The sequence below is a fragment of the Eretmochelys imbricata genome, chromosome 13 (assembly GCF_965152235.1).
Source record: "Eretmochelys imbricata isolate rEreImb1 chromosome 13, rEreImb1.hap1, whole genome shotgun sequence".
NCBI lineage: Eukaryota > Metazoa > Chordata > Testudines > Cheloniidae > Eretmochelys > Eretmochelys imbricata.
In genome coordinates this window covers 35,190,604-35,204,767 of record NC_135584.1, presented here as the reverse complement: position 1 = coordinate 35,204,767, position 14,164 = coordinate 35,190,604, and positions in this window count along the sequence as shown.

The following is a 14,164-nucleotide window of genomic DNA, read 5'->3' as shown; positions in this document are numbered from 1 at the left end:
GCCATGGACTGCAATCAAGTCTCAGAGTAACAGCCGTGTTAGTCTGTATTCGCAAAAAGAAAAGGAGTACTTGTGGCACTTTAGAGACTAACCAATTTATTTGAGCATAAGCTTTCGTGAGCTACAGCTCACTTCATCGGATGCATACTGTGGAAACTGCAGAAGACATTATATACACAGAGACCATGAAACAATACCTCCTCCCACCCCACTCTCCTGCTGGTAATAGCTTATCTAAAGTGATCACTCTCCTTACAATGTGTATGATAATCAAGGTGGGCCATTTCCAGCACAAATCCAGGTTTTCTCACCCCCCCCCCCCGCAAAAAAAACCCCCCCCCACACAAACTCACTCTCGTTCTGGTAATAGCTTATCCAAAGTGACCACTCTCCCTACAATGTGCGTGATAATCAAGGTGGGCCATTTCCAGCACAAATCCAGGTTTTCTCACCCCCACACCCCCATACACACACAAACTCACTCTCCTGCTGGTAATAGCTCATCCAAAGTGACCACTCTCCCTACAATATGCATGATAATGCAATAAGGATAAGTGCAGGGTCCTGCACTTAGGACGGAAGAAGCCAATGCACCGCTACAGACTAGGGGCCGAATGGCTAGGCAGCAGTTCAGCGGAAAAGGACCTAGGGGTGACAGTGGATGAGAAGCTGGATATGAGTCAGCAGTGTGCCCTTGTTGCCAAGAAGGCCAATGGCATTTTGGGATGTATAAGTAGGGGCATAGTGAGCAGATCGAGGGACGTGATCGTTCTCCTCTATTCGACATTGGTGAGGCCTCATCTGGAGTACCGTGTCCAGTTTTGGGCCCCACACTACAAGAAGGATGTGGATAAATTGGAGAGAGTCCAGCGAAGGGCAACAAAAATGATTAGGGGTCTGGAACACATGACTTATGAGGAGAGGCTGAGGGAGCTGGGATTGTTTAGTCTGCAGAAGAGAAGAATGAGGGGGGATTTGATAGCTGCTTTCAACTACCTGAAAGGGGGTTCCAAAGAGGATGGCTCTAGACTGTTCTCAATGGTAGCAGATGACAGAACGAGGAGTAATGGTCTCAAGTTGCAGTGGGGGAGGTTTAGATTGGATATTAGGAAAAACTTTTTCACTATGAGGGTGGTGAAACACTGGAATGCGTTACCTAGGGAGGTGGTAGAATCTCCTTCCTTAGAGGTTTTTAAGGTCAGGCTTGACAAAGCCCTGGCTGGGATGATTTAACTGGGAATTGGTCCTGCTTCGAGCAGGGGGTTGGACTAGATGACCTTCTGGGGTCCCTTCCAACCCTGATATTCTATGATTCTATGATTCTATGATAATCAAGGTGGGATTGATTGATTGTATTACAATCATACACATTGTAAGGAGAGTGGTCAGTTTGGATGAGTTATTACCAGCAGGAGAGTGAGTTTGTGTGTGTTGGGGGGGGCGGGTGAGAAAACCTGGATTTGTGTTGGAAATGGCCCACCTTGATTTTCATACACATTGTAAGGAGAGTGGTCACTTTGGATAAGCTATTACCAGAACGAGAGTGAGTTTGTGTGTGTGGTTTTTGGAAATGGGGGGGGGGTGAGAAAACCTGGATTTGTGCTGGAAATGGCCCACCTTGATTATCATACACATTGTAAAGAGAGTGGTCACTTTGGATGGGCTATTACCAGCAGGAGAGTGAGTTTGTGTGTGGGGGGGCGGAGGGTGAGAAAACCTGGATTTGTGCTGGAAATGGCCCAACTTGATTATCATACACATTGTAAGGAGAGTGATCACTTTAGATAAGCTATTACCAGCAGGAGAGTGGGGTGGGAGGAGGTATTGTTTCATGGTCTCTGTGTATATAATGTCTTCTGCAGTTTCCACAGTATGCATCCGATGAAGTGAGCTGTAGCTCACGAAAGCTTATGCTCAAATAAATTGGTTAGTCTCTAAGGTGCCACAAGTACTCCTTTTCTTTTTGTAATCAAGTCACCCCTTAACCTTCTCCCCGTTAAGCCAAATAGATTGAGTTCTTTGAGTTTATCACTATAAGGCAGGTTTTCTAACCCTTTAATCGTTCTTGTGGCTATTCTCTGAAATCTTTCCAATTTATTAACATCCTTCTTGAATTGTGGGCACCAAAACTGGACACAAGATTCCAGCAGCAGTAACATCAGTGCCAGGTAAAATAACCTCTCTACTTCTACTCAATATTCCCGTTTCTGCATCCCAGGATTGCATTAGCTCTTTTGGTCACAGTGTCACACTGGGAGCTCATGTTCAGGGGATTATTTACCATGACCCCCAAATCTTTTTCAAAGTCACTGCTTCCCGGAATAGAGACCCCGTCCTGTAAGTATGGCCAACGTTCTTTGTTCCTTGATGCTTGATGCATTTACATTTAGCTGTATTAAAATGCCTATTATTTGCTTGCACCCAGTTTACCAAATGTTACAGATGACGCTGTATCAGTGATCTGTCCTCGTCATTACTTATCACGCCCCCAGGTTTTGTGCAAACTTTGTCAGTGATGATTTTACATTCTTTTCAAGGTCACTGATCAAAATGTTAAATCACACAGGTCCAAGAATCAGTTTCTGTGGGACCTCACCGGAAATACATCTGCTTGATGACAATGCCCTGTGTACAGTTACAGAGCTGTAGTGGGGGGTAGTGGGGGGGAATCGAGGGCTCAGATAGAAGGGCCATTAGCCAGTTAGCCCATTTTTAATTAATGTGTGCCATGTTAATTTTAAATCCTTCTAGTTTTTCAATCAAAATGTCGTAAGGTGGCAAGTCAAATGCCTTACAGAACTCTAAGTATAGAATGTCAATACTATTACCTTTACCAGCTAAACCTGTAATCTCATAAACAATATCAAGTTAGTTTGGGAGGATCTATTTCCATAAACCCATGTTGATTTGCAGTCATTTCATTACCCTCCTTTAATCCTTTTTAAATTGAGCCCCATATCAGCTCTGTTCCATTATCTTGACCAGGATTAATGTCAAGGCCTATAATTACCCAGGACATCCTGTTTACCCTTTTTAAAAATTGGCACATCTGTTTGTATTACCACTGGAGTAGCATAACAAGGGGTGATGTGCCAACATACATTGCACACCCAGGCATCTAAGTCATGCATTATTCTTTCCCTGCAGGATAAGAGTGATTCTCTGAATGAAGAAGAACTCCCACTGGATGACATCGGGTGTCTGCCCTATTATTTAATGGACAGAAATGTGCCCTTGGAATTTTAATAATTAACAAGAAGAGAGAGAGATGAGGAAGGACAAAATAACAGAGAGAGGGAGAGAGAGAGAGAGAGAGGTGTGGTATACATTATTTTCTCTTGGGATCAAAGCCAGGACTTGAGATTTCATAGGGAACAAGTTGGGTTGGAAGTTGGGTTGGAGTTTTGGTTTGCTCTCCCGTTGCTCTAGGCAAGGGAAGGAAGGTGGTATATGGAAAGAGAAACTCAGTGGAATGAACTCGGATACACACACGACACAAACACACACAGGTAACAGTACTGGATAAAGACAAGGCTCTGACTGACACAAGGACAACCACACATAACACAAATGTACTGACAAATGATACAAACACACTCACACACACAGGATGGAAGAGGAGACATGCAAGATGCACTGAAGCAAGAGTCACATACCCACAAAACACAAAAGCACACACAAAAAAAGTAACGTGAGACACACAAGACATGCAGAAATAAGGGATTGAACTACACACAACATACACAAAGCAAAATATGAAATGCACAAGCCTGACTCACACATACACACACACACACACCATCCCAAACATGAGACATGGAAAGATATGACTCACAAAAGCAAGAGTTTGGGATTTTCCTTTTTGGGCAGTGAATGCCAGTAGAAAAGTACTTATATTGGTATAGGTCATTGCCATCATTAGAGAGGAATAAGTTATACAGGTATAAAGCATGGTTATACTGGTATACCTGAATCCACACAGGGTGTATAACAGATAATCAGTACCAGAACAACTGTCCATCCCCAGACACACTCAGATACACACATGGCTGATGCCTCCCCATACTGGGAGGGGGTGCATTCCAAAGGGGAGAACACGTGATCACCCCATCTGTCTCCTCTGCCCAGTGACCCCCCACACCCTGCGTCCAGCCTGGGTCTGCCATGCCCTCAATGCCCCTCATTACCTGCTAGGAGCAAGGGGGGGTCTCTCTCCTCTCCCTCTGCCTCCCTCCGGCATGTTCGGCTGCTCTCCTGGTAACCAGGCGGGGAGTGGAACGGAGCCGGTTTTGCCTGAGAGAGCCTGGGTGGGAGGCAGTGGTGGCCCATTCCCTGCCTGGGCTCATGTCATAAACATACAGCTAAGGGTAGCATAAAAAGGATCAGAGGATCCACTGCTTTACTTACAATTTTTGTAATCTAGATACTTACTTCCGATAGGGTTTTAGGAGATGTTTTTTCCTGCCCTGGTTCCTCTCTGTCCCGGAGAGAACAACAACAAGAGCACAAAACAAAACCTTCCCCGACAGATTCAAAAGGATCTTCTTCCCTTATTGGTCCTTTTGGTCAGGTGCCAACCAGGTTATCTGAGCGTCTTAACCCCTTACAGGTAAAGGAGGGATTTTATGCTACCCTTAGCTGTATGGTTAGGACAGCTTGGCTGCTGGGGACCAGGGCGGAGCATGCCGGGGAGGGACGGGGGGCTCCGGATCGCTGCCTCCCAGCCCGCTGCCTCCTAGCCAGGCAGAAGCAGCTCCATCCCACTCCCCACCCGGCTGCCAGGGAGAGCGGCCGAACATGCTGGGGGGGAGGCACAGGGAGAGAAGGACAGAGTCCCTGTCCCTCCCCGCCCCCAGCAAAGCACTCCAGGGCGGGCACTTGACCCCGCATGCCCTCCCTACACATCACCTCTGCCATATATGTCTGCCTTGCTCCATCCATCTTTCACCATACACACCCATCTCTAGCACTACCTACTTATATTGGTGCCTATCCTGCTGTAGGAGTCTCTGAAAACTGGCAGCTACTACGGGAGTGTGGGAGGTTATTGCCAGGAGTGTCACCAGCCGATACAGTGAATGGAGCCTTCAAGCATGTGATGTGTAAAGGGATATGTAACTTGTAAAACCACAGTATAAATCATATCACCTGAAATGTGTAAATTTGGTAGCGCACCTTCTGTGCAAGGTGTATGTAATGTCTCTGCATGAGACAGCTTCCCGGAGACAAGGATCATATAGAACCTTTCCCCTGGACTATAGTAGCATTGACTTTGTAGCAAGAACCCTCACTGACTGTTGATTGGTCTCTCAACTATATTTTACAACGAACCAAAGTGTGGTCAAGCAATTGCTTATACAATTTATCAACAAATTGGCAAGCCAAACCAGGAGCTATTTAGCCAAAATGTCTGTCAAACCAACCAGTGCAGGACTGTGACCTATGTGCTTGGAGAGTTATAACATTAAGTAAGCAGTGGGATGCTAGAGTTCTTTAATCTCATACACGTTCATGCAGCCAGTTAGGCCAGCCCTGGGGAAGGGGGATGGGATTTTTATAGTAAGTGCTACTATGGTGAAATGCCTTTTCAAAATAAGACGTTTTATAGACAGTGCATGATAAAGTACTTTAGGCAAACGCCAGCACTTAGGAATTCCTGAATGAAAAGCCAAACTTTAAGAATATATACAGATTAATTACAAGTAAAATTTTCTGGGCAAAAGGCCCAGATACATCAAAGGCTGAAATGGCAAAATGCCAGGGCCTTAAAATTAGTGATAATAATGCCCCAAAATAATAAAGGAGCTCTTGAATCTTTTGTAAGAAAATATGTAACTATAGTTGGGGAGAGTTCACCCATGTGGGACACAAGGCACAAAAATGTTCCCTGGCATTCATTATATGAAGTAAAAGTTAAAGAACGAAAGAATGAAGAAAAGAAAGAATGAGAATGGTTAAAACTAGAACACTATCGAAGTAGAAAATTAAACAGCAAGTGGAAGATATCGGCAACGGGAACACCCCTCTTGGAAATGAAGGGAACACTAGGAGACTGTCAGGTGAGGTGCAGCCAGCAAGAGGGACAGAAATTAATGGCTAAAAACAGGCTAAACATCTTAAAAACATGTCTGGAGTTGCCCCAAAATAGTTAATTGTGGCAAAGGAGCTCATTTCTGTGATCAGTTTGAAGTACAGACAAAAACAGGGAACAAATTCAGATTTTGCGGGAATAAATAGCAACCCCCAAGAACCGGAATAAACACCAGAGGTCCTGGTTCCCAAACCTGGCTCAAATCCACAGAATCCCATTTCTCTCTCCGAGCTAATAATATAACTCTATGTCCAGGTTAAGCTTTTCCTTTATGTTTAAAACTATAACGATATGTCTAGTGATGTTGCAAACTGGTAAAGCTAACTAAACTAATTTTAACGTTTCTTCCTTTGTCTCCCCCACAGAAGCAAATGTAATAAAAGTTTATTACAGTCAAAGTCTTTGCATAAACCTGCATTGCAACTTCATTTTGGCTTGAATTTTTATACTATTTTCTTTTGTGCTATCTTAAAGAAAAATGTATTGGTTAATTAAAGTTTATGGTTCCAAACATTTAATAAAAGTTTAATTGTTACCACAAGTAGATTAACTCTAAAAAATGTGTGTAAAAATTCTGTTGCTAACTCTTGCTAACCCAGAGGGGGAGAGCAATACATCTCCCAGAATCCATCGTGAGCATCTGTTTTAGCAGTCAAGCTCTATATTTATTATGGAAAACTAGTAATTCATGTGTTAAGGAAGTAAAAATGAATGTCTTTGTGCAAAAACTTCAAAAGCATCTAAAACGTGCATATGTGTGCTAAAGCGCTGGGAATATCAGAACAGAAAGCAAAAATTTATGTTCACAAAGGAAAAAAATGAAAGAGTAAAAGCCAGGGAATACTTCTGCCATAGGCTGTACCAAAGCATAGCTTGTGTTATAAATGATTTGGCCTCTAGTGCATTGTAAATAATGTAAGTATCAGAGGGGTAGCCATGTTAGTCTGGATCTGTAGAAGCAGCAAAGAGTCCTGTGGCACCTTATAGACTAACAGACATATTGGAGCATAAGCTTTCATGGGTGAATACCCACTTCTTCAGATGCATGTAGTGGAAATTTCCAGAGGCAGGTATAAATATGCAAGAAAGAATCAGGCTAGGGATAACTAGGTTAGTTCAATCAGGGAGGATGAGGCCCTCTTCTAGCAGTAGGGGTGTGAACACCAAGGGAGGAGAAACTGCTTTTGTCGTTGGCAAGCCAGTCCCAGTCTTTGTTTAATCCTGAGCTGATGGTGTCAAATTTGCAAATGAACTGAAGCTCAGCAGTTTCTTGTTGAAGTCTGGTCCTGAAGTTTTTTTGCTGCAGGATGGCTACCTTGAAATCTGCTATTGTGTGTCCAGGGAGGTTGAAGCGTTCTCCTACAGGTTTCTGTATATTGCCATTCCTAATATCTGATTTGTGTCCATTTATCCTTTTACATAGGGCTGTCCAGTTTGGCCGATGTACATAGCAGAGGGGCATTGCTAGCACATGATGGCGTATATTACATAGGTGGACGTGCAGATGAATGAACCGGTGATGGTGTGGCTGATCTGGTTAGGTCCTGTGATGGTGTCGCTGGTGTAGATGTGTGGGCAGAGTTGGCATCAAGGTTTGTTGCATGGCTTGGTTCCTGAGTTCGAGTTACTATGGTGCGGTGTGTAGTTGCTGGCAAGAATATGCTTCAGGTTGGCGGGTTGTCTGTGGGTGAGGACTGGCCTGCCTCCTAAGGCCTGTGAAAGTGAGGGATCGTTGTCCAGGATGGGTTGTAGATCATTGATGATGCGTTGGAGAGGTTTTAGCTGAGGACTGTAAGTGATGGCCAGTAGAGTTCTGTTGGTTTCTTTCTTGGGCTTGTCTTGCAGCAGGAGAATTTGCAAATTTCACACCATCAGCTCAGGATTAAACAAAGACTGGGACTGGCTCGCTAACGACAAAAGCAGTTTCTCCTCCCTTGGTGTTCACACCCCAACTGCTAGAAGAGGGCCTCATCCTCCCTGATTGAACTAACTTTGTTATCCCTAGCCTGATTTTTGCTTGCATGTTTATACCTGCCTCTGGAAATTTCCACTAAATGCATCCGACGAAGTGGGTATTCACCCATGAAAGCTTATGCTCCAATACATCTGTTAGTCTATAAGGTGCCACAGGACTCTTTACCTCCTAAATACAGGAAGTTCTTCTGTATATAAATTAGGCTTATTAAAAATAAGAGAAATTCAAAACAAACACACAATTTTATCATGTTAGCCAACTTAAGTTTTTTATGGATGCTTCCCGCAGAATGGAAACATCAGAATATATCAGTGCCCAGGGAAGACCCCTATGCATCTAAAGAAAAAAATATAAATTGTGTTATAAATAACAGACTGGTCAACTATACTTCAGCCTACCATATATGATCAACTGAGTATGCAATCGACTATGCAGGCATTATAAAGCAATGCAACTCCAGTGTGTGGCTATGAAGGCTCAGACCAGTATAATGGGACTGGGGAGAATCTAGTCACTTACTAGGTGGTGACAGCCAGCAGTAAGGGTGACCTGTAATAGGAATGAACAGTACTGTGGAGTAAAACTAATGACAGGAATTTATATCTGGAGGCCTCACTTATACTGTTATTACTCCAAATTTCTGTTTTATTCCTCATGTGTGTAGCACTCTTACATAATAATAATGCCTATTCTAGTAAAAAAACCAGGAGTACTTGTGGCACATTAGAGACTAACAAATTATTTGAGCATAAGCTTTTGTGGGCTACAGCTCACTTCATTAGATGCATAGAATGGAACACATAGTAAGAAGATATATATACAAACAGAGAATATGAAAAGGTGGAAGTTGCCATATCAACTCTAAGAGGCTAATTAATTAAGATGAGCTATTATGAGCAGGAGAAAAAAAAACGTTTGTAGTGCTAATCAAGATGGCCCATTTCAGACAGTTGACAAGAAGGTGTGAGGTTACTTAACATGGGGAAATAGATTCAATTTGTGTAATGACACAGCCACTCCCAGTCTCTATTCAAGCCCAAGTTAATGGTGTCTAGTTTGCAAATTAATTCCAGTTCAGCAATTTCTCGTTGGAGTCTGTTTCTGAAGCTTTTCTGTTGCAAAATTGCCACCTTTAAGTCTGTTACTGAGTCACCAGAGAGGTTGAAGTGTTCTGCTACTGGTTTTTGAATGTTATGATTCCTGATGTCAGATTTGTGTCCATTTATTCTTTTGCGTAGAGACGGTCCGGTTTGGCCAACGTACATGGCAGAGGGGCATTGCTGGCACATGATGGCATATATCACATTAGTAGATGTGCAGGTGAATGAGCCCCTGATGGTGTGGTTGATGTGATAAAGTCCTATGATGGTGTCACTTGAATAGATATGTGGACAGAGTTGGCATTGGGCTTTGTTGCAAGGATAGGTTCCTGGGTTAGTGTTTTTGTTGTGTGGTGTGTGGTTGCTGGTGAGTATTTGCTTCAGGTTGGGGGGGCTGTCTGTAAGCAAGGACTGGCCTGTCTCCCAAGATCTGTGAGAGTGAGGGATCATTTCTCAGGATAGGTTGTAGATCTTTGATGATGCGCTGGAGAGGTTTTAGTTGGGGGCTGAAGGTGACAGCTAATGGCGTTCTGTTATTTTCTTTATTGGGCCTGTCCTGTAGTAGGTGACTTCTGGGTACTCTTCTGGCTCTGTCAATCTGTTTTTTCACTTCAGGAGGTGGGTATTGTAGTTTTAAGAATGCTTGATAGAGATCTTGTAGATGTTTGTCTCTGTCTGAGGGATTAGAGCAAATGCAGTTGTATCTTAGAGCTTGGCTGTAGACAATGGATCGTGTGGTGTGTCCTGGGTGGAATCTGGTGGCATGTAGGTAAATACAGCGGTCAGTAGGTTTCCGGTATAGGGTGGTGTTTATGTGACTGTCGCCTATTAGCACAGTAGTGTCCAGGAAATGGACCGCTTGTGTAGATTGGTCCAGGCTGAGGTTGATGATGGGATGGAAATTGTTGATATCATGGTGGAATTCCTCAAGGGCTTCTTTTCCATGGGTCCAGATGATGAAGATGTCATCAATGTAGTGCAAGTAGAGTAGGGGCGTTAAGGGACGAGAGCTAAGGAAGCGTTGTTCTAAGTCAGCCATAAAAATGTTGGAGCCATGCAGGTACCCATAGCAGTGCCGCTGACTTGAAGTTATATATTGTCCCCAAATGTGAAATAGTTATGGGTGAGGACAAGGTCACAAAGTTCAGCCACCAGGTTTACCATGACATTATCGGGGATACTGTTACTGATAGTTTGTAGTCCATCTTTGTGTGGAATGTTGGTGTAGAGGGCTTCTATATCCATAGTGGCCAGGATGGTGTTTTCAGATCACCGATGGATTGTAGTTTCCTCAGGAAGTCAGTGATGTCTCGAAGATAGCTGGGAGTGCTGGTAACGTAGGGCCTGAGGAGAGAGTCTACATAGCCAGACTCATATTCATATTCTGACCTATTCATGATGATGACAGCACCTCCTTTGTCAGCCTTTTTGATTATGATATCAGAGTTGTTCCTGAGGCTGTTGATGGCGTTTTGTTCAGCACAGCTGAGGTTATGGGGCAAGTGATGCTGCTTTTCCCCAATTTCAGCCCGTGTACATCGATGGAAGCAATCTATGTAGAAGTCCAGTCTGTTGTTTCAACCTTCAGGAGGAGTCCAAGCAGAATCCTTCTTTTTGTAGTGTTGGTAGGAAGGATTCTGTGGGTTAGTATGTTGTTCAGAGGTGTGATGGAAATATTCTTTGAGTCAGAGACATCGAAAGTAGGATTCTAGGTAACTGCAGAACTATATCATGTTCGTGGGCCTGGAAGGACAAAAGGAGAGGCCCCGAGATAGGACAGACTCTTCTGCTGGGCTAAGAGTATAGCTGGAAAGATTAACAATATTGTTGGGTGGGTTAAGGGGACTACTGTTGTGGCTCCTTGTGGATAGTTTAGATAGTTTAGTGTCCTTTTTCCTTTGTAGACAAGCAAAGTTTGTGTTGTAAATGACTTGTCTAGTTTTAGTAAAGTCTATCCATGAGAAAATTTGTGTGGAAAGTTGTTTTTTTATGAGAGTATCCAGTTTTGAGAGCTCATTCTTCACCTTTCCTTGTTTGCTGTATAGGATATCGATCAGGTGGTTTCGCAGGTTCTTTGAGAGTGTGTGGCACAATCTCTCAGCATAGTCTGTATGATATGAAGATTGGAATGGATTTTTTACCTTTAGTCCTTTTGGTATGATGTCCATCTGTTTGCATTTGGAAAGGAAGATAACGTCTGTCTGTATCTGTACGAGTTTTTTCATAATGTTGAAGGATTTCCACTCCATACGGCTAAATTCAGTGCCTTGCATAGTGAAGGGTTTCAGAGTAGCAGCCGTGTTAGTCTACATCCACGAAAAGAACAGGAGTACTTGTGGCACCTTAGAGTCTAACACCTTCTTGTCAACTGTCTGAAATGGGCCATCTTGATTATCACTACAAAAGTTTTTTTTCTCCTGCTGATAATAGCTCATCTTAATTAATTAGCCTCTTAGAGTTGGTGTGGCAACTTCCACCTTTTCATGTTCTTTGTATGTATATATATCTTCTTACTATATGTTCCATTCTATGCATCCGATGAAGTGAATTGTAGCTCATGAAAGCTTATGCTCTAATAAATTTGTTAGTCTCTAAGGTGCCACAAGTCCTCCTGTTCTTTTTGCAGATACAGACTAACACGGCTGCTACTCTGAAGCTTATTCTCGTGTTTCAGAATAAATCCATTATCCAATAGGAATCCAGAATGAAGGTAAAACTTACCTATCAGTTTTTAATGGGTCTACTGATCCATTTACTTTACATTTAAAAACATTACTAAAGCGAAAACACACACACACATTATTCAAATTAGCAATAACATGGATGAGGCAAAACGAGTCTTGGAAAACCTGAGTCATAAAGGGGATCTAAAAATACTGATTTGCCACACTTTTAAATAAAAGTTGTGCTTCAAGCTTTCCTTGTGTTCCAAGGTATATTTTATAACATACCAAAGCATGGTCAAGCAATTGACTATGCAATTTATTATCAGTATGTATGTGTGTGTCCCTCTTGTGGCTGGCTTTAGCAATTCCTACAGCTGACTATCTAGGCAGAGCTCAAGTCATTGCTCCTTTTAGCTGCAGTGGAAGAAGCATTGGCTGTTGGCAGCTGCAGAGCATATGTGTGTTTATGCAGGCCCAGTTTGTGTGATGTGAATGGATTGGAAATTTGTTACACAGACTGAGGGTGCCACATTCACACACACAAATGGATACTATCATTTCCACATACACACACATGGCTGGCACCATTCCCACACCTGCTCCCCAGAAGGGGCAGACACATTCTGTCTTAACACCCTGCCAAAGCGATCCCAGGGCATTGCACCTGGCTGTGACATTGTGATCCTGGGGTATGCCCCCCACTCCCAAGCACTTTGTACTTCCCAGGATTAGGGGCCGGGCTGGGGGGAAGCAGGACAGTGGAGATGATATGCAGAACTCAAGTTAGGCTCATGAAGAAAACACCACCAGAGAGGCGGAGTCACTTGTGGCAGGTCTATAGAGGAGATAAACTCTGGGTGGGGTTTTGGAATCCCAGGAGTTAAGTCTCAGACATTTCCTGGTACAAAACTCCCACTGACCTTACAAGGCCTACCAAGATTTGAATTCACAACACTCAGTTTACAAAGGCAGGACGCTAAATCCTGAGTTAAGGAGCCGGCTGGGCATGGTGCAGCTCATGTGGGGTGACAATGGCACTGTCTCCAGCCAGCTGCCATCTGTAGAATTAGCTCTCGGAGAGGGGCAGATGGAGATTGATACTTGGTGATATTTTGCAGTGATTTCCCCTGGACTCCCAGCCAGGGCTTTCCCTGGCAAACACCCCAGTCTGGATTGGGTTGGAATGCCGGTTGGTTTGCCCATGGGCTTGTGGCAGAGTCCGGGGAGCTGCTAGATGCACATATCACTACCGGGGTTCTGTGGAAGGCAGCTGTTCTCAGATGCACACAGACTCTGCATCACCCTCTCCAGGTGAAATCCTCCAGGAGTTTCCCTCTCTGTGGCTAGACAAGTTTAATCCCAGGTGGGGGTATTGTGCTGACAGTGACGAGCTACATGGAGATAAAAACTACCTGGGCTTCATTGCCTGTGGGATTGCAGATCTGGTTTGGCTTTGTTTTCCCCCAGTGAAGAGTCACAAGCTGTGTGTTGCTTTTCTCTGCGTTGGAACGAGGTTGGGTGTCAGGGGATGTCTAGGGGCTCAAAGGTAGATAGAAAAACCCACAAAAACAGACACACACTGTCTGATTCACACACGCGAACAATCATTCTGAACAAGCATACAGTGTACATCTTTCACACACTCACACACACCCCAGCATTCCGCACACACAGGGCACACTCAACGCACACGCACACTCAACGTGCACACATGCACACACAACGTCGTATAAATAAAGTGGTTAGCTTAAACATGTTTTCAATTTCCTTAGATGCCTAGCTCATCCTATTTCTGTATTTGTAGCATTCCCTAAGGGTGTTGTGTGTATGTGCGTGTGTGTGTGTGTGAATGATATTAGTGTATCTGTGTGTGTGTCTGAGTGATATTAGTGTATCTGTGTGTGATATTACTGTTTGGGTGTGTGTCTGAGTGATATTAGTGTGTCTGTGTGTGCGATATTAGTGTTTGTGTGTGTGTGTGATATTAGTGTATCTATGTGTGTGTCTGTGTGTGTGATATTACTGTTTGTGTGTGTGTCTCTGTGTGTGATGTTACTGTTTGAGTGTGTGTGTGTGTGTCTGTGATATTAGTGTTTGTGTGTGAGTGATATTAGTATATGTGTGTATGAGTGTGTGATATTAGGGTATGTCTTCACTACTCGCCGGATTGGTGGGCAGCGATTGATCCAGTGGGGATCGATTTATCGTGTCCAGTCTAGACGCGATAAATCGATCCCCGAGCGCTGTCCCGTCGACTCCTGTACTCCAGCGCCGCGAGAGGCGCAGGCAGAGTCGATGGGGGAGCAGCAGCAGTTGACTCACCGCGGTGAAG